This window comes from Castor canadensis, chromosome 2, assembly GCF_047511655.1.
Source record: "Castor canadensis chromosome 2, mCasCan1.hap1v2, whole genome shotgun sequence".
Lineage (NCBI taxonomy): Eukaryota > Metazoa > Chordata > Mammalia > Rodentia > Castoridae > Castor > Castor canadensis.
Genome location: NC_133387.1, coordinates 108352402 through 108378569, shown reverse-complemented (window position 1 = coordinate 108378569; position 26168 = coordinate 108352402). Strand labels below are relative to the sequence as shown.

General features: G+C 42.7%; 1 protein-coding gene across 8 annotated transcripts in view; it reads right to left on the bottom strand.

The window, feature by feature from the left end:
* The window catches only part of Grb10 (growth factor receptor bound protein 10), a 170812-nt gene that overhangs the window by 79214 nt on the left and 65430 nt on the right, over positions 1 to 26168 (bottom strand). For 6 of the 8 annotated variants that reach the window (XM_020185876.2, XM_020185880.2, XM_074065498.1 and 3 more), the window contains one exon: positions 6999 to 7086. The exons of 1 other annotated variant lie outside the window; for it this stretch is intronic. The gene's annotated coding sequence lies outside the window, so the exon portion shown is untranslated. Of the gene's footprint in view, positions 1 to 6998; positions 7087 to 22116; positions 22194 to 26168 lie in introns of all 8 variants that reach the window. One more of the 8 variants, XM_020185877.2, reaches the window with a different exon arrangement.

Sequence of the window (26168 nt, the reverse complement as noted above, 5' to 3'; positions counted from 1 at the left end):
AGAAATTGTTCAGAGTATTTTCAGCTATTACAAAACCACCCACTTGAAAAACGCATCCCTCTTTCTGCAGGGTGCTAAGAAATGCATGAAGCATTTTTAGCAACTGTCACACAAAAATAAGCAGCTTATGTTAGGAATGAGGTAATAAAACAAGAGCAATAAATCCTCTTTGCCAGATCGAAGTAACAGGTCAAGGAAAGTCACAGCTAATCTTTTTATTCTAAACATCAGGCCCCTTGCAAGGAACCAGTCAACTCCTGATCTCACACACACACACACACCATGCAAACCTAAGTCCTATATCAAAGTATCTGTTTATGTCTTAAAAATTAAAGCAGCAAGAAAGAACAGCATTGGATCTTGGTCAAATTCAGTCCTGTGTCCCATGGCATATTGTTAACAAGAATCCTGTATGTTGAACTTGGTGCCAGACCTAAGGACAGGAAGGGACGGGGCCAAGGCATAACACAGGCCCCTCTAGGCTGTACTCCATGCTGGCCTGAAGACCAGCTGACCCACTACCAGGGAGGGGGCGGCCTTTGTGCTGCATGCTGTGTGCTGCACACCCCAGGTTCACTCATCCCAGACTCCCAGGGCTGTGTGCGTGCCAAGAGGGAAGATGAACACTGCCCTTGGACACACTTGAAAGAGGGACTGTGCCCTTCTGTTCCCTGCAACAGACCTCATAGCGTCGGCTTCCTTGATTTCATGTGAAATGTGTCTAGAATCAAAGAGGAACACATCATGCTTGCTTTTTTTTTTTTTTTTTTTTGCAAGCTGCCTGTTCATGTTCTTTGCTAGATTTTCTATTTGACATTTTCTTATTTTATTTATAGGATTTATAGGGTTTTCTTAATAAACAGAGGACAGTCATACTCTGTATGCTACATGCCTTGCAATTCTTTCCCAGCTGTGCCTTCAGTGTTTTAAATAGCATCTGGTATGTTTGTATAGAAATGTATACTTGTAAGAAAACTTACTATTTTTCCTTTAATGGTTGTGCTGTGTCTTACTTAGGAAATCTGTCTTAGCTTGAGAGCATGAAGACTCCCACTCTTCATTAATTTCTGTTATTCAGATAAATAAGACCTTTGTTTTTTTTTTTCACTTTTAGTTATTTAATTGGCCTGAATTTGAGTACTGGATAGAGTAAGCAGGAAGGTCCCAGTCACCCCTCTCCTACCCCCAATATGAACAGTCACGTTCCTGTGATCTCCTTCCTGCCAGGACTTCTCTCTGCTGAACTTAGTTCCGGTGAGTGTCATGGTCTCCATGGAATGTCTACTGTGCTCATCTGTCTGCCCTTGGATGAACCACAGCTTTTCGTCTTGTGACACCTCCTAAGTCTTACTATGTGACACCCCTCTGTACACCTTTTCCCTCTTCACATTTATGCTGGCTCTTCTTGCTAAAGTTAGGAAACTCTTGTCAAGTCACACCAAAACTCAACTGGGAATTTGGTTGTACCTGCAGTTAATTTAAAGGTCAACTTAGGAAGAAGTGACAATTCTTATTGTATTATATCTTTTAATCCACAGACCACAGTATTGTTTGCTGCTTTTTCACGTGTTCATGTTGCTTAGTAATAGCCTATATACTATCTGATGATCTTGTGGAATTTATTCCTAAATAACTTATAATTTTTGTTGCTGTTATAGACAGGATTTGTTTGTGTATTAATGTAATGTTTCACATTATATTTTCTGATTCTGTCCTTTTGGTATAAAAATATTATTATTTTTTGAAACAGGGTCTCACTAGGTAGTCCAGTCTGGCCTTGAACTTTCAATCCTCCTGCCTCAGCCTCCTGAGTGCTGTGATTACAGATGTGAACTACCATGCCTGGCCCATGGCATTTATATGTTGAGCCCACATTATCTGTCATCTTGAAAGATTTGGACTGCACTTGATAGCATACTAAACAGTCTGCCTGTGTACCTGTGTGGATTTTCTATTTGAATAATCATACTATTTGCAAACAGGCACAGATTTCACTTCTTCCCAATGTTTCCATGTTATTGTTTCTGTATTTGATTATTTTACATACACTGGCTAAGAGCTCCAGTGACAGTAGACATTTCTTGTCTGATTCTGGATTGTCCTGGGCAAGAACAAAATTTCTCCACTATGTATAATGTATAAGCTGTAGGATTTTGACAAGTTAATTTTAACAGGCTAAGGAGGGTCTTTTTACCTACTGGTTTGGTAAGAGTTTTGCTGTTATTGTTAGGTAGTACAATCAGTGAGAAAATTTATCAAACACTGTACCTAGTGAGATAATCACTCTTCCTTTAATCATTTAACATGTTAAATTGTTCTGTTTATGAAGGCAAGCCATCTTTGCATGAATAAAATTAACCTGACTTGCTCCTAATATTTTATGTTTTATTTAAGATAAGTTTCTGAATAACTCATTAGCATTAACACGCTTAGACTTTTTTGTTTTGTTAACATGTGAAGTGAACTTCTAATTTTGGTTTCTAGTTTTGTTTCTACACATATTACAAATGGGAGCATTCTTGTCTGCTTCTGAAACAGTTTGTATAAAAGAGACACTCTTGTTCCTTCAAAGTTTAGTAACATTCATTTGTAAAATGACCTAAGTATTGTTGAAGAGGGAGTATTGATTATTGATTCCATTTCTTCCAGAGTTATTTGTTTACAATTTTCCATTTCAGAGACTGGGGTTCAGCTTAGTGGGAGAGAGTTTGCTTAGCATGCATGAACGTTTGGAAGGGGAGGGGATATGAAGGAGATAGGCAAGGAGGAAGGGAAGGAAGGAAAAAAAGGAAAGAAGGAAGGAAGGAAAGGAGGGAAGGAGGAAGGAAGGAAGGAAGACAGGCTGTCCATTTCTTAAGAGTTGATTTTGAGGTTGGGTGCTGGTGGCTCACACTTGTAATCCCAGCTACTTGGGAAGCTGAGATCAGGAGGATCATGGTTCAAAGCCAGCCTGGGCAAAAAAAAAAAAAAAAATCTACAAGACCCCATCTTAACCAATAGCTGTGGGCAGTAGTACATACCTGTCATCCCAGTGAAGGCAGAAAGCATAAAATAGGAGGAGTGTGGTCCAGGCCAGCCTATTCCAAATTAACCAGAGCAAAAAGGGGTAGAGGTGTGGCTCAAGGGTAGTGCCTCTGCCTAGCAAGCAAGAAGCCCTGAGTTCAAACCCCAATAGAGTCAAAAAAATCCCCCAAACAACAACAAAAAGATTGATTTTGCTTTTACAATTTTGGAATATATTATCCATTTCCCATTTCTGCATTTATTGTGCATTATTTTCTTGTGGTTTTTCAACTTTCTAACATATTCCTCAGGTAGTTTTCTTACATGCCTTTCTCTTCCACATCTGCGCCAGAGTTTGCAATTACGGTCTTTTTTTTTTTAACAAAAGACTGGCTTAGGTTTTGTTCTTGTCTATTGGTAATCTACTTTCATAATTTCACACTTTAAGTTTTGAAATTACTTCTGCCTCGCTTACAGTTAATCAATTTTCTTTTTTTTCTAATGTCAGTTTTTCTTCTTTTTGAAGCTTAGAAATTTAGTTCTGTACTACATACTTCATTTCCATTAAATAAGAAATATTCCCACTGTTTCTCACTTTAACACATGAATGGAATAAGGTGCTGTATTTTTAAATGTCTACAAATGTGTTTACATGTTTCAAATATTTTCTTGTGTGTTAATGGGTGATTCAATCATACTAGGTCAAAGAAGGTGGCTTGCGTGAAAAAGGCTGCTTAAAGTTTAGACAAACTTCCCATATATGGTCAACTTTTTAAAAAAACTACCCAGGTTTAGACAAGAATCTAGAATCTTCATGACTGGGTGTGGGGCTCTGGGTGTATTCTACAACAGAGCCTGTTAATACTGCTAGGAATGTCTTGATATTAACCCTACTATCTTGTTCTGTATTTTCTGTTTGAATGTCCTTTTTTCTTCTTCTTTCTCTACTTGTTCCATTTTTTAAAAAAATTCCCTTATATTTTCTTCTGCTAGTTAGAAAATATAAATGATACATATATATTCTTTTAGTTGCATTTAACTTTTTAAAATATATATTTAAGTATGGCTTTTCCCTGATGTGATCTCAAGTTATTCCACATTTTACTTCTCCTAACTGAAGCCCTTTTGGAGTTTAACCACTTACCAGGTAATCCCCCCTCCCAATATATGATAATGTGAAATTTCAGTTTAGTTTTATTTAAACAATTTGTCTAGAATTACAGTCACAACATGGTGCGGACTTCTCTGCACTTCAGTGTTCCTAGAATCCCTCAGAATTGACATACTTCCTTCTGAAGTGCTACTTTTTATCTTATTGATTTTCTGGTGCTGGGGTCAGACCCAGGGCCTTACGCATGTTAGGCAAGCATTCTACCCATTGAATCACACTTCTTTTAATCACCTTTTTAATGAAACTTGTCCATGTTTTCTCAGCCTGTTTAAAAAAAGCTTCACTCTGCCTTTACTAGGTATAAAATTCTAGATGAACAGTTATCTTATCCTCAGTTCTTTGAAATTAAATCATAATATCTCTCATTTATTGAGCCCAAGTTGGTATGCATCTCATGGTGTGGTAGGAAGTCTGTTCACTTAAGATTTCTGGCTTCCACGTTTTGTGCATGAGTTCAGTGTTTTCAGATATGGACTAATCTTCAGTTTTTCTCTTGTAAGTTCTGTGACTACAGTTTGGGTACCATGTCTTTCTTTGGTGCTGGCCAACTTTTAGCTTCTGAGTTTTCCCTTCCCCAGCATCCTCTGAAGGTTGGGACCCTCTATGCCTAGCTATACCCACGTCTATCTCTATCCCAGCACTGTAGCCAAGTGACTCCTTAGAGTGGGTTCCAGCTCTTGAACCACATTATACAGAATCTAAAATTTTAAAAAATATCAATAACTGAATATTTTAAGAGAATGTTTTTCATACCCTGCTACTCTTGCTTTGTTCCTTCCTATTGTGTTTCATAGTTTCTTGCCCTGCTTTGCAGACATGATCCTTTCATTCACCTGAACATTATAAACACATCTATTTCAAATCCTTTGTCAGACTTCTTTTATTCCATATGGTCTAAACTGGTCATCTGCGGAGTTGTTTGCTGTATATCCTGGCATGGGGTTGCTTCATGTGTTTTGCAATGTTGGTTTTCAGACTCACTGGAGTGGGCTATTTGTTTTTCCCACCACCCTCCCTTCCTACTCCTCCCTGTGGAGTGGTCAAGTTGAGCTGGGCTGTCTGCGGCCACTGCCTCAAAGAAACCTAGGAAGATACAGCCTTAGTCATCACCATGATGCTGTTCCTCTTAGCTCTGGCTATAAGGCTGTGCCTCGCTGCCTGGCTCCATTCTTACATGCACTGCCGTACAGCCCTGGCAAGAAAGAGCAAGGAAACCCCACAAGGTCCCTGCAGGAAGCAATGGGCCCAGCTTTGTTCATGTTTCCCTATCAGTGACAGAGGGAAAGGACCTGTGCACTTGCCACCAGTGGCTGTATTTGAACTTGTAGTCAGCAGGTTAGGCACTGCTTGATGCCCTGTGGAAATGCTGTTCTAAGCCAGTCTGAGGCTTTCCTGTTTCATATGCTATGTGTGGGGAAGGACTAAAGGGTAGACAATGTCACAAATATGCTTAAAGGTAAGAGCTCTGTGTTTTTAAGCAGGAGTTGAATTTAATATGGAGACATGGTCCTTTGTTCTTTTAAACACTGTTTCGGGTACTGGGACACATGGGAGGTCAAGCTTTGACTCCTGCAATGCCAGCAGTGAGAATCAGCTCTGTTCTACAGAAGCCTACTCCATGCCTGACCTACAAATCCCTCTTCACATTACTACCTGGAAAGGTCTGATATCTGTGAGACATTTAAAAGAAGGAAGTAAAGAAGGCTGACATGCTTTCTATACAAGAATGAATACAGAATTTTTAAACCTGTTGAAATCACCATCAGAAGGGGACTAAGGTAGAAAGGAGAAAAATAGAGGGGGTGAACCAATTCAGATTACAATACATATATACATGGAAATGTCACAAGGAAACTCCCTGTGTAGCTATCTTAAACAAACCAAAATGCCTTTTTTCAAAAACAGAGGATAGAAAGATAAAACCGGTCCTGTTTTGGGGGTTGGTACCAGTGGGAAGGTGGAGGATATAAGGAAAGGGTATAGAAGGGTGACTATGGTGGAATATTATGTACTCACGTATGAAAATGGAAAAATGAGACCTGTTGAAACTATTCCAGAAATGGGGGGAGGAGGGATAAAGGAGAATGATGGAGGTGGTGAATTCAACTATGATATATTTTAAGAACTTTGGTTAATGTCACAATGTATTCCAGTACAACAATAATTTTTTAGAAAGGGAAGAAAAAAATAGAGAAAACTGAACACTAAAAAAAAGCAGAGGGGGGAGGGGAATTGAATTCCTAACCTCTATACCATGAAAAAAATAAAACAACCCTACAACTCACACACAGTGTCTAACATTTGGCTTGCTGAAGTCTGTTCATTGAAATAAAGTACAAAAAACTGCCTATTTTATATTTTATCTTTCTTAAGGGAAAATGAAAATCCAGTGTTAGAATCTTACTCTCTTAGTAGCAAGAACAACTTTTTAGAATGCACAGTTGATCCTGGGTATACCCAGGTTCTGCACCCATGGACTAAACCAAATCTGAATTTAAAATCTTTGAAAAAAAATTGCATCTATAGTAAATAGGTACAGCCTTTTTCTCATTATTATTCCCTAAACAATAGTGTGACAACTATTCACAGAGCATTTAACATTGTATTTAGGTAAAAGTCATCTAACAATTGATTTAAAGTATGTAGAAGAATGTCCACAGGTTCTATGCAAACACAACATTTTATATAAAAGACTCAAATGTCCTTGGATTTGATATCTGTGGGGGATCGTGGAACCCCTATGAGATCCATGGATGCTTCCATGGATGCCATGAAAGGACTATAAAGTCCTTGTGGCAAAACTGTAGTCTTGCTCATTCCTTACCTGGATGGCTTGCTAGTCGGTTAGACTGTGCTGGGAATCCAGACCCTGACAGGTCTTGTGGATGGGGAGGTACCTTGTCCACTTTGTCCTAAAAGGAAGACAATGGGGTCAAAAGAGGTAATGCACACTTTTCAATGTTCATCATCCCCAGGATCCTTTCTTCCTCCATTCCTTACTTCCTTTCCTTTTATTGGCTTTATTGGTTTTAAGTGACAGTTTAAAATATTCTGTAAAAAGAAAACTGATAATGGAAAGCTGCAACCTGTTGGCAAGGGAGTTAGAAGAAAAGTTACCCGCGTTTTCTTGGCTTAAATACTTTTCTTCTGAACAGCAATTCAAAAAGGATTGTCAGCTGCTCAGTGTAAGCAATAGATGTCAATAATTAACGTTCCACTGAGCACCTGCACATTCTGTAACATCCACAGGTGATCAGCCTTGGCCTTCTGCTACCTGAGACAGATACCCAGAGTGTGTTCCATAAGTGGTTCCCATCACAAAGATGAGGAGCTTGGGGGCATGTTGTAGACATGAGTGAGGACAAAAATTTTAGCCAAGAATTAATTCCTTTCATTAAAAAATTAAAAATTAAACAATATCAAGACCTCAAGATCACAATTCTAGAAAAACATCTTTATAGAACAATTAAGAAAGACATATTAAAATTGGGGTAAATGTGCCTTTTACAAAAAAGAACAATGTCAACTCATGGTGAGGAATGTCAAATCCCTCTTACAGATTAATGAAATCGGTACAAGTTTTATAACACACATGTATTCCCTCTGCACTCAGAAAAAGGTTCTGAACTGTGCCAAACGTAGAAAAGGCACATTACAATCTACTAGTACTATATATATTGTCATGAACACAGTACAGATGTGCCTTGACTTATCATGGGGTCTCATCTCAATCAACACATCATAATGGAAAATACCATATGTGGAGATGCACTGGATACCTACCAGCCATCATACCTGGGACACAAACCCTGTAGCACATTGGTTCCTTCCTTTGTGATCATAATCATGGGGCTGAGTGTGGGATGTCACTGCTCAGTGTCACAGGACAGCGCCATATTGCACAGCAGTAGGTCAAATTCAAAAGTGAAAATACTATTTCTAGTGAATGCATGTCACCTTTGCACTATTGTCCATTAAAAAACTCATTAAGTTCAAACATCCCAAATTGGGAGCTAAATGTCTACAGCTGCCACAAGCACACTCATCATTGTACATCCCTCCCGGCACTGCAAGCTGCAGCATGTGACTCTATTAGTGTCAAGAACCACTTTTTAGAAAACACAGTTGGCCTTCCAAACCTCTGCATCCCACATTTATGAATTCAACCAACCGTGATATACTTATATATGTGTGTATATATATACATATATATCATATATATGTGTATATGTGTGTGTATATATACAAATATGTATATATATACATATATATGTATATACACATATGTATATATACACACATATATATATGGGATTAGGGTTTGATTCAGGGCTTTGAACTCGCAAAGCAGGTACTCCAGCACTTGAGTCACTCCTCCAGTCTATTTTGCTCTGATTCTTTTGGAGATGGAATCTTGAGAACTATTTGCTTGGGGCTGACCTAGAACCTTGATCCTCTCAATCTCAGCCACCCACATAGCTAGGATTATAGTATGAGACACTGGCACCAGGCTTCAAAAATAATTTTTTAAAAATTATATCTGTACTTGCACCTCCAGGACTGTGAGCCAAAATAAGAGTCTTTTCTTTATGATTTACCCAGTCTGTGATATTTTGTTCTTAGCAAACCAAAAACAGACAAAGACAAATGCTGTTGACTCTCCTCAGGAACTGACTTCACTCAAGTAACAGGTGTTCCTTGAGTAATACCACCAACATGAATGTGCTGAGTGACAACCATCAGGGAGAAATTGCATTATGCTAGTTCAATTTTCTTAAACATCTGCCAGTTGCTTTAGAGTATCTTTCTTTACCTGCAATGTTTGTATGTACATACACGTCCTGGTTGAACAGGACCCCAAGTCATGACTGAAGCAGACTTCCGCTGCCCTACTAGATTCACTGAGCAAATCTCAGCAGCAAGCCCCAGGCTGGGGGTGTAGCTCAGTGGTAGAGCACTTGCCAAGCATCCACAAAGCCCTGGGTTCCATCCCCAGCACCACAAGGGGGTGGAGGGAGACACAAAAAGAGTAATCTTGGCCTGCTTGTGTGCTATTAGGACGATGGGCAGCCTTGCTGGTTGCACAGCCCTCATCCTTCACACCCAATTGCCTAATAAGCCCAGGAAACTCAAAAAGGCACACTGATTTCACCAAGGCATCAGAGTGGTGATGGAAGTGATGTTCCAGAGGGGCTGGAAGTGATGTTCGGCTCAAAGCCTTCTTGCTCACAGGTGAAATAGAATCAATGCTAACTTTTCTCAGCCTTGTCACCGACCTGCGAGTGAACAGCTAAGGTCTGGTCCATGATGGACTTTGGGGCTGCTCACAACATGGGAGGCAGAGCAGCAATGCAGGGAAGACACATAAAGGCCAGCTTCCCCACACTGACACCTCCAAGAAAGGCAAAGTCACATTCACACCTTCCTCCAGAAAACCTGGAGAAAATAAAACACTGCCACCCCCCTCCCCTTTTTTTTTTCAATAGACATAGCTCTGTTCTCTCTCTCTCTCTCTCTCTCTCTCTCTCTCTCTCTCTCTCTCTCTCTAGCAGTGCTGGGGTTTGAACTCAGGGTCTTGTGCTTACTAGTGAAGTGCTCTACCACTTAAGCCATGTCCCCAGCCCCATGTTTTTCTATGATAGAGTGAATACTTATTATGAAAATCTGGATGTGTTAAAGAAAAATATGAAGAAAAATATTAAAACAAAGCTCTTCTTACTCTCACACCCAAGAGGTCATACAACCAGTTACCTATATGCTCTTCTAGGAAAACAAATGTCTGTATTAATTATAGAGAGCATATATGCTATCATCTGAATCACAGGAGGTCACAAATGAGTTAACTTTCTAAAAAGGAAGTACAATCATTTTCCTTATATTATTGTTTCAATATGGGTCTTCGAAATTTGCCATGTCAACAAAGGCACTCTCCATTGGCAGAATTCTTTCATAGCTCTTGTAAACCCCTGAGTGGATTTCTAGTGTAATTTATTTAGCCAACACCCTACTGCTGAACACACAGATTGCTGGGAATGTTTAAGTGCTATAGTTTGGCCCATGTGTTAAAGGCTTGGTCCCAAGCCCACATCTACTGGGAAGGGATGAAATCTTTAGGAGGTAGGACCTAGTGGAAGGAAATTAGGTCACTGGGGGTGTGCCTTTGGGAGGGAGATATTGGGACCCTGACCCCTCCTGTCATTCTGTTTCTCAGCCACCATGAGGTGTACTGACCTCCTATACCATGTGCTTCTGCCATGAGATACTGTGCCACCACAAGCCCAAAGCAACAGGGCCAAGGGACTATGGACTAAAACCTCTGAAATCATGAGCCAGAGAAAACCTTTTCCCCTTACTACCTTGATTGTCTTGGGTATTTTGTTACACTAATCGAAAGGGGAGTAAGACAGTTAAGTTTTTGATTAGGAAAGAGAAAAGGGAATTGTTTAGAGGACACAATGTCCAAGAGGCAAGTGGAGTGCCAACCAGAACCTTTGCGAGGTGCTGAGGAAGCAGCGACTGTGACTGGTACTCATTCTGGAATTTATTCCAGCGGTAAGCAGTAGCCCCACTCAGCAGTGTTAATACACAGATGCATTAACACTAAGGTTCAGCACTTTCTCATGAGCTCAATAGTATTTTTTCTTTTGGTTGATTCTTAGACCTGCCAGCTAGACTAGTTCCTGAATGCAAAAGGTCTTGGTCCAAAAATGTCTGAGAATGAATCACAGCCCAGCCACTCAGTCGTTGAGGCTAGGGCTGGTTCCTGGAACTTGTGAGCTACTGCCTGGTGGGTAAAATGGGCTGGAGAGCCTCTTAGTGCCTTCTGGGAGGCCTTGTTGGTAATGCTGAGCCTGTATGCAAGTCTTGGGGACACTGTATCTTTATTTTCCTATGATGAGCTTTTAGGTGGTGGCAAGTGGAATTTAGTCCTACTTGTAGCAAATGTTTTACCACTTTGTTTGACTTTAGATGTTATTCTATTTTTGATTCTTAGAAGTTCCATTCAATGTAGTCAAGTTGATTGATCTTATGTTATTTATTTTCACCTTGAAATTCATTTTCAACCCCTCTCAAGAAAACTGGAAAGCATTCACTGGATTTTATTCTAATTTCTTTTTCCGACTTGATGTGCTATGCTTTTATCTATCTGACATTTATTGTGGTGGTGGTAGTATAAGAGGAGATGTTACACTGATGGTCCCACCAGGGTAGATCAGTTCAGCTTTTGTTACTACAACAAAGACTTGAGGTAATAAACCTTGAATGAAAAAAGGTGTATTTCGAGTCACAGTTTTGGAGTTTCCAGTTCATCACTGGCTGGGCCCCTTTGCTTTTGGACCTCTGATAGGATGCCAGTTGGTAATGGTGGGAGGGCATGCTGGAACAAACCTGCTTATGTCATGCTTAGGACTCAGAAGAAGTTGAGAAGGGAACCAAAGCCATACAATTTCATTCAAGGGCACACGCTTAAAGATGCAGATACCTCCCACTAGGTCCTACCTCTGAAAGGTTCTACCACCTCACAATATTGCCATTCTGGGACCATGCCTTTAGCATGTGGGACATCTAAAATGCAAACTATAGTACCACTTACCACCTACCCCTTCCTTTTGCCCAGTGGTCACTCTGTGCACGCATCATAATCCTACACATACCTGCACCTATGTCTCAGCAACCTGTTCATCAACTGTACACATCTGTCTGCTCCTGTATGGGTACCCCACCTTTCTCATCATGCAGACTGCCCAACGTATTTTACCATCAGCAGAATATTTCCCTTCTTGCTTCTTTTACTTGAGCTCCTTAGTCATTACTTTCTTTCAAGCAAATTTCAGAGCAAAGAAGACTTATCGCAGGTTTAGAATACAGCCATGCACCACACAGCCATAGTTCAGTCAATGACAGACAGCATATTCAATGTTGGCTATACCATGTGGCCCAGTGTTTGGGAGGTAATGTCAGCTAGAGATATGTATAATTAATTGCATTTGAACGATGACAAAATCACCTGAGAATGCAATTCTCAGAATGGACCCCTGATGGTAAGTGATTTTAGTTTGAAAGTTTGCTTAAATTATTAAAACGTCATCTGAAACATGTACTTACATACAAATGAGCAATACTCTTACAAATGTGTACTGAATCATCTGCCTGGAAGCAGATCACCCAAACATTGAGAGAGTATATCAAGAAGTTATGTAACACAAAAACAAACATAATCATATACAAACTATATGTAGAACATGTTTGTGCAGTGGAACTACTCTGTGGAACTCAGGGAATGAGAGAAAGGAAAAGAGAATGATAAAAAGTCAACAATATCATAAAACATAATATCTGTGAAGGTAGAGGATACAAGGATATGTACTGAAAGTTGTTGAAAAGTGGGGGTTGGGAGGTAAAAGGGTAAGGGAGAGCAATGGAAGGGATTGAACTGACCAAAGTAAAGTATACTCACAGTGGGGACACATTGAGAAATCCCTTTGAACATGGACTTAGCTATTAATAAAAAAGACAGAACTGTAAAATAGGTACAGTGTGGGGGGTTCTTGTGGGAGGAAGGAGGGTCAATGAAGGAGATTAAGGTGAGGGAATATGATTGATGGACTTCATATACTTATATGAAATAGAACAAAGAAACTTCTTGTGATTGCTTTAAGTGGGGCAGGGAGGGGGTTGAGGGGGAGACACAGTGGGGGTGATCTGACCAATGTATAATTTAAGTCTAAGCTTATTTGGAATTGTCACAATGAACTCCCCCCGTACAACAAATATATTCTAATAAAACATAATGAAAAAAAAAAAAGAAGATATATAACAGCTAGGAGCCAGTGGCACACACCTGCAATCCTAAATATTTGGGAGGCTGAGATGGCAGTTTGAGGCCAGCCCGGATAAAATGTTGGAAAGACTCCATTCTCAACTAATAGATGTGGTGGTGGGCACCTGTTATCCCAAGTTATGAGGCAGGAGGCTGAAATCAGGAGGATCATGCTTCCAGGCTAGCTGTGGCTAACACGCCTGTTAGCCCAGTGATAGCAGGCAGCATAACATAGGTTTGCAGTCCAAGCCAGCTTGGGCTAAAAGAGCTAGAGGCATGGCTCAAGCAGGAGAGTATCTGCCTAGCAAGTAAAAAGCCCTGAGTTGAAACCCCCAGTATCACCAAAAGAAAGAAGAAGAGGAAGAAGAAAAGGAAGAAGAAGGAGGAGGAAGAGGAAGAGAAGGAAGAAGAAGAAGAAATGTAACTCCATATATTTCCAAGATGTATAGGACCAGCCTTCAGGCGGCCCAGTTCCCACACATCTGTGATCCACGTCCCCTGGGAAAGGGCAAGGCCCTGCAAGTTAATCAGCACCTGGGTGTTTCCAGTGTACACTTGACTTGGAGACCCATTCATTTACTCAATGCAGGGCTTTCCTTGAGAAATCCTCTTGTAAGTCATATGCAATCTAGGCTCCTTTGATGCACCTACCTAAAACACAAGCAGCCTGCAAACATAATTCAAGGAAACCTTGTCTATATCATGTCATCAGGTTTAGCAAATAAAAAAACCAGGATGCCCAACTAAATTTCAATTTCTAGTATCTTTGGTATGATCATGCACCTACTGTCAAAAATTATTTGAAGTTTGTCTGCAATTTCACTGGGCATTCTCCATTTTACTTGACAATCCCCAGGTCAAAAAAGGAAATGAACTGATTTAAATTGGATGGAAAGGAGCTTGAAGAAAGAATTCTGTTCCTTGAAAAGCCATGAAAGATTTAGCACAGATTAAGCAAGCAGCAGTTATCTGAAATGCTTAGGACCAGAGTGTTAGTATTTCAGGTGTATTTAGATTTTGGAATATGTGCACATATGCAATGAGCTATCTCAAGGGATGAGATCCAAGTCTAAACGCCAAACTCATTTCAGTTTCTTATACACCTTATCCACACAGCCTGAAGGTAATCATACATGGTATCATTAAAATAGTTTTGTGCAGGAAACAAAGTTTCATAGGGTGGAATTTTCTACTTGTGGCCTCATGTTGGTGGTCCAACAGTTTTGGATTTTGAAGCATTCGGATTTTGGATTTTTGAATTAGTATGAAACACGATGGTGTTTGTCAAATAAAATCAATATGCAAAGGCAGCAGGGAAAAGTTAATTACTGACTGTGGCATTAAAAGGAAACTCCTGCAGTCTGAAAGGTCAGGGGCAAATGTCTGTCCACCATTCAGAGGCAAATGATGGCAAGTTGCCAGGAAGGCACAAAACACTGGGGCCAGACTACGAGGTTTATCATTGTCCTGGGTGGGTTTCTTCTTAAGATTAGTCTCTGTTTGTCTGTGTGTCTGTTTCCTGGCCTCTTGCTCACCCACCTTACCACCACTAGGGTAGGACTGGGCAAGGGGACAGGGTGGCCTTGTGGTCACAGCTATCAGTGCCCCCTCACATGCAGTGGGGGTACTGGAACAGGAAGCTGGAATCTCCTTTGGAAGTCAGGTTGTGGCAAATGCTTTTTGGACCACAGCCCTCAATTCTACGCTGTCTACCTCTAAAGGAAAGGTGGAAGGATGGAGTAGCGTGGTCCCCAAAGCTCCCCAACTTAAAGTTGCACAGGCCCTCTCTCTATTTAATGCTGAATCTTCCCAAATCCATGAGATTTTTACACATAGTAAAAAGTCAAAACCTGGCCTGTCCAATGAATTAGGGCAAAACCACTGCTTTCATAAAAATGAATGAGAAAAGCCAGTTCTACCTTGGGGTGATCCAAGCCCAGGCACTGTAGTAAATTATCACATAGAACTGGCAGTCCATGGCAAAAAAAAAAAAAAAAAAAGGCCAAGAGGATGATGGTCTTCCTGTGTGGGCAGCCAAGCTACATGACCGCATTGATTAGATCCCTGGCCCTGCTGGCTTCCAGTGGTGGAGGCTGATGGAGCTAGGCAGGTGAGGGAGGGCAAAGATTGGGAGAGGGAATGGTTTCTCTTGATTAGCTGCTCCTACAATAAACTACACTTCAGGTAGCATGCTATCCCCTGGATCCTTCAGGTCCCTTAGTGGCCCCAGCCAGAGCAAGGGAGTCATGTTTTTGCCCCAAATGACACTGCCTGTTTAGATCCACACTTTATGTCTACCTAAAAAGTAAACAGAGTGGGAGAGTTCTGAGCAGAGATTTCTATCAAGTCAACCCTGAAATCCACATCAGAACTGCTCCCAAGAGCCTGAAGGAGGGAACGAACACTAAGCTTGCCAGCCCTTCATATCTAGAAGTGAGGTCAATGCTTTTTTTGTCTGTACTGGTGTTCAATTATGCATTTTTTACAATAATATTTATATAGGCTTTTCTCCTAACTGTACGAATGCCTAACCTAGCAATAAAAATGCTACTGTATTAAGAAAAAATGCTCAAATTTTCACTTGAGTCTTTCTGCATCCCAACCGCAATGTGCTTCTAACAAGACACACAGCAGCCATTTGTGTTCTGTACCCAGGCGTTTCTTCAACATAACCACCTCCAAGAGCAGCTGTCTTAGACCTCGGCAGCAAAAGTGGTTTTCAACAGCCTAGTTTAGCCATCCATCCTGCGATGTGACATTGGACACAGAAACTCTGATTTCAGTTACTCATGGAAGGGGAAGTCCATTGATTTTTCGTGGTTTTGTTTGTTTGTTTGTTTGTTTTGTTTTGTTTTATATTAAATAGCTTCACTGAGATACGTTCTGTAACATACGTTTTATCTGTTGCAAGTGTACAACCCAATGAGTGCTGGTATCATGACAGATCCACGTTCTAATTTTAGAACATTTCCATCACCCTACAAAACAACCTCGTGCCCAGGGCCTGTCAATCCTGACAAATGGTTTTCCCAAAATAAAATGCCTTTGCCAAGTCAGTTTTGTTCCCAGTTTTTGATCCAGTATTCCCACATCAAGGAGGTGGCTGGGCCTCAAGGTGAAGGGCACTAGCTCTAGAATTTCTGCAGTTGAGGAGCTACGTGACCTTGGGGAAGACACTGAGCCTCTTGTGACCTCAGAGGGCTATTGTAGATTAGTGTTGAAGATTTAATGTGATCAGCACAAAGCTCCAACTCAGTAAATGCTACCTTGTGTTTTCCCTGTGACCACTGTGGCGCCTGTGGCTCCCTCCCCCAACATCATCCCCACCTACTCCACTTCCCCACTGCCATCAGCACCTCCTCACTACCTCCCCGCTCCCACTTCCCCACTGTCACCATCATCTCATCCACTATCACCCCACCTCCTCACTTCCCCACTGCCACCATCACCTCCTCCACCTCCTCTACTTCCACTACTTCTATCATCACTTCCACCATCAATTCCACTTCTTCCATCTCCACCTCCTCCACCTCTATTACCATCCCCTCCAACACAATCACTGCCACCTCCTCCACCACTTCTATCATATTCCAACTCCAATGCCTATCAATCCCACCATCACCTTCACCTCCTCCACCATTACCTCTCTACCATCACCTCCAATGCCTCCACCTCTACCACCTCTCCACCTCCTCCAATCTCCTCTACCTTCTTCACCTCTACCTCCATCTCCACCTCTACCTTTACTTTACCTCCCCTCTGCCATCACCTCTACCTCCATGTCTTCCTCTTCCCAAACCTCTACCCTGTTCTACTTTCCACCATAGCCTTCCATCAACTCAACAACCTCCTTTTCCTCCACTATCTCACCCACCTCTACCCCCTCTATCTTCAACTTTAACAATTCCCTTCCCTTGTGAAAGGCAACTGACAGACACGCAAACTTCCACATTTAATAACATAGGTTAACTTGTTTGAATAGTCAAGTAGTACTTAGTCCACTATGAACTTTACAATAACTTCAGCCAGGAAATGACAAGATCAAATGCAAAATCTCTGAGTTATGGCATAGTAATGTTGACAACCACAATCTTTAAAATATCAGTTAAGGTGCAAATTAAGGTATGACGATAATTTGAAAAACAAACAACACATTTCTAAATGGAACAAAATGTATTTTAACTCTCCTCCCAAGGAATTTTGGCCAGCCATGATTCAAAGTATTTGAAAAGAGAGAGAGATTCCAGGTTTTACTTGCTGAATATTTCCTCCCGTCACTTGCCTCTCCCCTGTCACAGAAAATCACGGCATAACGCTGAACTCCAGGAAGCCTCAAAGATCCAGGCAAAAATGCCACCAAAAGGCCCAATTCCTTAGAAAGACAAAATGAATCCAGAGCCACACTGTTACACACAAATGCACAGACCCAAATAAAAAAGACCAAGGTACTAATGAGGACAAAGGCAGTGTGACATGCTCACAAAGGCACTGCTTTGGATTGGGAAGATAATGTTTGAAATGTTGGTGTACTAGCAATTCAGACAAGCCCTTAGTATCTGTGAGCTTCAGTTACCTTGCCCTCAATGGGGATGGCCATCCCCAGTGAGGTGAGCAAAGCCACTGCAATCAAGCTGAACCCTATTTCTCAGCTCCAAGCTTTGCACTTTCTCTACTGGTTCCATAATCCTTGGCCCATCAACATTAAAACTAGAGCCCTCAACCACATGTGGTTGACCAATTATCCAACAGGGTCACCTCTGAAGCAGAGTATCGGGTGCACAGTGGGCACATTATATACCCATACTCTTTCACCAGTGAGCAGAAGGAAGACAGGTATCTTCCTTGAACTTACTCAACAATAATCTCAGAATTTGGAAAGGGTTCTCACTGTCCTGGTTGACCAGGAAAAGGCCCCAGGGTTGAATATGATGTAATCCTTGCTAATGATTCTTCCTCTTCATCTCTTTAAGTTTCTCTGGCAGGCAGAGGGCAAAGGGCCAAGGGTAAATGACAGCCCATGACCAAGAACCTGGAGCCAGAATAAGGTAGGACAGGTCTGGCCCAGAGCCCCAGCCTGGGTCCCCCCACAGCATACCTGGACCAGGTGTAATGGCTCTTCAGAGGACAGGTGTGAAGTGAGCAACTGCCAGGTATATGGTACAAGTCATGGCTTGTCAGCCAGTCAAGGTGACAGGTTCAAGGTGATGCTCCCTTGAGCTCTACTTCCCTTGGAGCTTTGGACAAAGCAAGAAGCTAATATAAAAATGAAAAAACAGACCCAAATCCAGAGTGCAACAAATTCAGAGAAGGGGCTACTTTTCCCTGTAAGACAAAAACAGCCAGCCCATAGAGGAGGGAGGATTAGTGGGTCCCCACCTCAGAGGAGGGCCACAAGAAACAGTTTGCCTCCTTCTTTATATATGAAAAAATCTTACTGAGGCATGAGCCAAATGTTTATCAACTGCCAGTGTGGCAAACTCAATGATCCTGAGCTAACACTTCACTTGCTGGTTACACTTCCGCATCTGTAAAATTAGACCTTTGGATAACATGGCCATTAAATTTCTTTTCAGTTCTACGGTGGAGTCTATACACTCTGCAAAAATGTTCCAAAGCTAATCCATCCTAGAATCATGATTAAAATAATATTATTAGTGATGTACCTTGTCTCCTTGATGGCTACAAAATTAAAATGGTTTTTGTACAGGCAAGATGGGATAGAGATTCCTGGCACAATAAAGTGAGCCTACTAGTGCCTACTTCATTGCCTGCAGAGAGTTGCTAAGAAGGGGCACCCCAAGTGGTGTGTGGGGTGGTCTTCCAAAGGAGACAGAATTCACCATCATGGAGAGACCCTGATAGACAGGAGAACACTTGCTAGAGGAAGGCTTCTGAGATCTGCAAAGGTCTCCCTGAAAATCTTTAGCTGGGTGCTGATTGGTGTGTGCATGTGAGAGACTGTCAAGGCCAAGAGAGGGACCACCAGAAAGACGTAGGCAAAACAATCCCCAGAGCTCACATAGAGCAGGGACAAGTACACATTTCCACAGCCCAAATGGAAAACGTACTCACACACAGGACACTGGAGAGTACTCAGAAGGGCCCTACCTCAACAGTGATGACCAAACAGGCCAGACCCAGAGTGATTCAGGCCCAGCTAACCAAACTGGAAAGCAAACCTCAAAAGTATCAGAATGTCCCAAAGAACCCTAACTATGCCCAGAATAGAGCCTAAAAGTATTGAAAGGCTCAACCCCCACCCCAAAAGAAAGACCAGTACCCAACCATGTAAAATTCACAGTGTCTGACATCCAAATAAAAATTACCAAACATGAAAAGAAAATAAGGCCCAAATGATAAGAGAAATTAACCAAGAGCAACATCTCAGCTGGGCACATTGGTACATGCCTGCAATCCCAGTTACTCAGGAGGTGGAGGCAGGAGGATCATGAGTTTGAGGTCATTCTGGGCAAAGTTAGGAAGCTCCTACCACCTAAACAAAATGGTTGGGACATGGCTCAGTGGGAAAGCATTTGCCTTGCTTGCAGAGGTCCTGAGCTGGGAAGGAGGGAGGGAAGGAGAGAGAGAGAAGAGGGAAGAGGGAGGGTGGGAAGGGGAGAAGGAAGAAGAAGGGAGGGAGGGAGGGAGGAAATCTAGAAATGCCAAAGATGTCAGATGTAGAAGACAACATGTTAAGAGAAGGATGATAAATCTGTTTCCTATGTTCAAGAAGGTAAAGGAAAGCATGAGCCTGATAAGGACAGAGTAGAAAACATAAAATGAACAAATCTAACCTCTAGAGATGAAAAATACACAAGATAAAAAATACACCAGTCTCCAATGACACTGTACAGCTCTTCACCACTGAGGGCTGGTGTGGTCTGAGAAGCAACAGAAACTATCCAAGGTGACACACAGGATAAACAAAGATAGAAAAGATAACAATCTCCTCTTTCACATCATGCTAGAAAGGGAAGAGCAGAAAGGGAATTCAGGTGCAAGACCAGAGAGAATTGCATATTGGGGCTGGCATTCTTCACCTTTCAGCTGTTTGGCCTGGCAGGTTAAGTCTCCAAAAGTCTCTGAAGTTTAGTGGGTAAATGTGAATGTAATTCCCATTTCAAAGAGTATGCTGGGAAGACAGAGAGATGAGGTATAAAAAGTCCTGGCACAAAACAGGCCAGTTCCTTTCTTCATCTCCAAAGGGACAGCCTCCTACTCTGTCACATCCTAATATGGGCAGGGGAGAGGAGGTGGTGGGTGGGGGGTCAAGGGGGAGAAACATGGCTGTTCTTTTTAATAGAGGTGAACAAGCTCTTCCGTGCTCGAGCAGCAGTTATAAATGGTAACAGCCTGGCTATTCATAGGGCCACTCCAGCTCTACCAGACAGCAAGGGAGGAAGAGCCAGCTGGCCTCCATTACAGGAGTCCAGCTGCCAGGCTGTCACCAAATGGAATGACACTTGCGAGAGAAGATGGAGGAGTGTGGGAGTGAGTGTATATATACACATACATCCAGATTGTACCATGTATGGACACGCTAGTACAAACCTAAAATGTGCACACAGATGATCTATAGCTACCACAAATCCTTTCTTTTTCCACCACTAAAGTTACAAAACATTCCTCTACTTAAAATCTTTTCTCCCTAAATTATGAATGGATTCCAGCCCAAGAAATCAAGTGCTAGCCTTGCTTGTTATCAGTGAGTCTTAAGAGAATATCTTTGTGTGTTAGCATATCTCAACCAGGTATTAAAATAAAACCTGCTTTGTAGCATCTACATCCTAGGTCTCATTGTTTAGAATGGATTTCATAGGCTAACAAGCCCCCAGACTCCTTAAGATAACAATGTCAGCTACACACATCTGTTAACCCTCACCTTGTGCCAGTTTCGAGAGGGAATCTATGAGGATGGAGACCACGGTCATGGCTGAGCTCTCAGCTTTTCCAAGCTGTTCAAGATGAAACCTCTGAGAACAGAGCCAGCTCAGTCTTGATTTCCCAGTGTGGCGACTCCTCTGTTACTCTTGGGGAGCCCAATGAAGGAGTGAGGCTGAGGACTCCTATTGGACAAATGACTACAGCCCAGGAGACCAAGTACTAGGATACAAGATGTGACGGGGGTTTCTAGCTGGGATCCAGTACCTGCAATTGTGTTCGTAAGGAGACAATGAAGAAGATGGGGGCAGGGGAGCCCCAGCTTTTCAAAAGTGAGAGGCCTGGGTGACAAGGATGAAGATGAGTTAACACAGAATGAGGCCAGAATGGAGAAAAGGAAGATGGATTTGACTTAACACAAAGAAAGAGCTTATTAAACATCAGTTAATGAGATTTCAATTACCTGAACTGGAATCATCATCAGCCCCAAACTCTTCCTCCTTACCCATGTTCATTCCCTCCCTTCCCCCCCCGCCCCCCCCTCTCAGATTGCACCCAGGGCCTCTTGAAAGCTAGGCAAGTGATCTACAACTCAACCCACACATCCCCAGCCTTTTTGTTTTCTATCTTGTTTTTGAGAGAGGGTCTCACTGTCCATGCTGACCTGGAACCAAGATTCAACTATCTCCACTGATAGAGACACTAGAACTACATGTGTGCATCACCATGCCTGGCCCTTTTCTGTGTTCTAACTAGTTACCAAACTGATTATTTTACCTTCTAAATACACTGCCTCCCTCCCCGCCTTGCTCTCTTCTCACAACCTCTGTAGCCTCTTAGGCTCGGGCTATGCCCTGTTTTGTCCTGAGCATCAGTGACTGAGCATAGCCAAGGAGTGACCATCCTGCCCAAATAACACTTGATAGTGTCGAACCCAGCAACATACCAGCCTGGGATCTTCAATCATCATGGTACACTTAATGTTTCAATCTTTGAAGACCAGAGATCTAAACTCACTCCACACCAATCTGCACATTAAGAAGCAGTTGTTAAAACCACATTAATCTCTAGCTCACGAGAAGCCCAGTGCACACCATCTCCATACTGAAATGCTAGCCATCAAAATCCCAAAGGCAGAGACTGCTGTTCACAGCTCTCAAAAATAAGAAAGTTTCACTAAGCAGAGAGAAGGGACCTGCAATCACTGACCAATGTCTTTAAGTTTAACGGAAATACTCACCAATGGTGACACAGCCACAAGGTAACTAACCACAGAGCTTCACACACTTGGGAGTATCCAATCGCTTGGTTGGTCACCTGAACAGAAGAGAAATGGATGGTCCCTGGCACACAACTGTTGTGACTTAAGATTTCTCAACTTTACAATGGCACAAAAGTGATGCATACAATAGAAACTGTTTTGAACACTTAAACTAGGTAGGAAATGAAATAAGGAAGCTCATGTTTAAATTATTCTTTAGTTAGAGGAATAATTTTACAGTTCCTCTGCCTCCCAAAATGCATTTTGCTTATAAAGATAAGAGTTGCAATTACCTAAATTTTTAATCAATCGATGTAATTTTTGCTTATTTAAAACATACCATACTTTGGCTGGCTGTCCAAAGTGTTTACAGTAAGTAATTCAATAGTTTTTTCCTCTTCTGCAACTGAGTGAACATTGAAGTTTTATGGCATGCAAATCCAGCAAGTGAGATTGTCATAATAAACACGAGGAGAGAGAGAGAGAGAGAGAGAGAGAGAGAGAGAGAGAGAGAGATGCCCGCTTCACTGAAGTTTCAAAAACCCTTACCACGAGTGCCATGTGTATTATCTGCCACATTTGAATAATTATAGCATGGTAAAGGTACTCAACCATGAATGGATTTTAAGCAATATAGAAATCATTATAGAACTGTGTGCTGAGCAGGCTCTCTCCCTGCACAGAGTCACCACCACCCACCTTCTTGAACAGGAATCAGTGGCTGGGCATACATGACGCACCACCAAGGAGACCGTCGACGGACTGCAGCTCTCAGTGTGGCAGCCAGGGCCCCAGTCCCATTTCTGGCACATCAGCACTGGCAACAGGGCATGATCCCTAACATGCACCCAGGAGCAAGAGGCAGAGAATGTGCTGCTGGGTATAAAGCTCCCGTGCAAGTGACTGGGGATACTGCATGATCAGAACACAAGTGTGACTTGGGTCTGTGCTGTGTGAACCAGGGCCACCTCAACCTCCCTAGAGGGTCTGGCACCTCTCCTGCAAGAAGGGAACTCAACCTGAGACAGGCAAGCTGACATTGAAAACATCAGAGGGCACTCTGGCAGAAACAAGGACAGTGTAGACCTTGGCAAAAAGGTGAAAGGGGCTGAAAGGAGGTGAGAGAGTAGGCAGTAGCTGGACCAAGCGGAACAGCATGAGCCAAGGGACAATGCAAGGGCAGCCTGTCATTCAGTGGATGCCAGCACACACAGTGCCAGGTAGGTACAGTCTCATTACCTGCACTGAGCAGGTACCTGGCACCTTCATATAAATGCATGTTGGGTACATGGCGTCATTCAAAGCCAGCCACCTATACATGGTGCAGCACACATAGTGACTTATACCACACACTGCCACTCTGCCCCTGGCTGACCCCAAACCCCTGCCTGCCAGCCCTGATTACCTAGCCCCTACATCATCAGGCTTCAGGTTTTGATCTGGCCAGGGTAAGGGGTTCTATGTCACTGTATGGGGACATCCTGGCCCTGGTGTCTCACCAGGGAGGGGCCGAGAAGGATGGTAAGCAAGGCCACTGTCCTCAAGAAGTACATTTGGGGACAAGAGGAAGGGAGAACATGACAGTGTGAGGGGAGGTCAGGTAGAGGAGCTACTAGGCCTTGAAGTAGGAAAGGATGTCCTATGCGGTAAGGACAGGACCACTGGAAAGAGATGGAGTCTGGGCCAAAGGCAGAGGAAGGGCTATGCAAAAGAACAGGAGAAGAAAGAGGACAGAAAGAGGGTTGGGAGGAGGCCAGGAGCAGAGTAATCAGTGTTGCTGTGGCAAGGGAGAGCCTGGGCTAGTGGTGAGCAGGGTTCTGCAGGCACACAGGCTGTGGAGCTGGCCTGGTTCTCCTGTCCATGCCTTACCCCACTGAAGGCAGTCCCACTGCTTCCCTCAGGCCAGGTTCTCCACTGCTCCCAGCTATCCATCCACCAGTTGGGCCACCTCTCCTGATCCCACCGTGGCCCTTCCCCTCTATCCACCTTTACATCTCACAGGACAGGTTGAGAGAGTACCATACACCATGGCCATGACCAAGGTTTTCTGCAAGGATCATTCTGAGATCTAGAGCAACAACCTCAGAGGAAGACAGGAAGGGCCCTCGGAAGGTTCTGAGGCCACCCACTTGGAGCTTCTGGAGGTATGAGGACAGAGACGAGGGACCTATGTCCAGAGCAGCTCAGAGCTTCTGCAACTCTAGTGTCAGCCCCAGAACAGGAAATATTACTTCCCTAAGAACTCAAATCTAAAGGAGGCATATTTCCATACACCTGGAGAACATAGCCCTCAGGTCACAGAAAAGGGTGCTTTTGAGACTCTATGATGGGGTCTCTGGAAAGGATGGCTCAGGTTAGGAAGGTGACAGGAACCAGAGAGACTTGGACTGGGTGATAGAGAGACCAAATGGTGAGGAAGCAGCTAGGGGCAGGGTGACAGGGAGGCAGGATGACCGGGCAATCTGCTCCCTCTTTTGCCCGCACACTTCTCATACCTTGCAGCCTCATCAGCGGTTTGTTTTTCACAAAGGTTCCCACATGCAACATGTAATGCCCTTGGTGCTATATTACCCATTCCACCCAGCTTAGGTAAAGACAACTCCCTTAGAATGAAGTTGTTCCTGTGGTTTCCCTGACCCTCACCCCAGACACTATGCAGTCTACAATCCCTTCCTGTGATGGTGAAAAACATATGTAAGTATCATGCAAATGTCAAGAACCTGACCCCAAAGACCAATTTAAACATAATCAATATTTTGGTGATAATGAACAAAGCAGCCATTAATACAAAGCTTACTTTTGTTTTAGCAAAGTTCTGAAGAAATAATCCAAGCTAAATATTTAGCTTGCAAATATACTGTATTTTTAAAACAGCACTGTGTCTTTTTCTCTTTTAAAAAAGAAAAAAGTTGCAGTGAGGCAATGGTGTCATTAGTAGCCCTGGTCTCAAATTTCATCTCTGGATCCACAGGGCAACACGGTTGAATCTTTTGTTTTCATTGTCCTACAACAGCACGTGCTGAGGGAAAATACAAGTCTTCAAACTCCACCTCACAATCAGAGTTGCATAGGATTCCTATGCAACTTACCAGAACAGGTAATCACTAAGAAAAGCTAATCATTTCCTCACTGCCCAAAGAACAAAAGAGCATGTTGTCTGATCTCATCATAAAACTAAGGTGGGCTTAGAAAGCAGTTAAGTGCCTCCTATTCACAATTGCTGTTACTCTCAGTCAACAGTGCTCCAAAAACATTAACTAGAAAATTCCAGAAATAAGCAATTCATGTGTTTTAAATTACACACTGTTCTGAGTAGTGTGATGAAATCTCACACCCACACCATCCTGCTCAGTTGAGCTCATGATATGAATCATTCCTTTTTCCAGTGTTTCCTTGCTGTATATGCTACCTGCCTGCCATACCCATCTTCATTATCCCATCAACCACAGTGGTATCACAGTGCTTGTGCTCAAGTAATCCTTCTTTTATTTAAAAATGGCATCAAAGCACAAGAGTCTCCTTCATTTGGCCCTTGCAGCTCCAACTCCATAAAAGTATGAGTGTGATTGTTGGAGGACTGACATGCCCAGCAGTGACGCTGGAATTAGAACCTGGGCCTGCCTGGCTTTCAGGCTGAATCACTTCTCACTGGCCAGTTGGGTCAGACTCTTGGTAGGGTTGTTAAGACTAAGCTTAAGACAGACAGATACACAAGATGGAAGGAAGGTCACTTTGAGCCAGACAGACTTCCCTACTTGAAGTCCCCTACCCTTCAAATCCCAGGACAGGGCCAGCAGTCAGTCAGGACTGTTGGTAGAAGGAAAGCAGGAATCTTCCTGGGCCACTTTGAAGAGTGTGCGACATGCTGGGAAGAATACAGACATCATCTTCCCATGATGCTCTACTCTTCAGAGACATGAATGAGGAAGTCCCAGCTGGGCCTCATAGAGCCTCACCAGACACAAAGGACATGCCAAGGACACAACTGGAAATAAACAAAAAGCCTGAACATCAATTCCAAAGCCAGATGC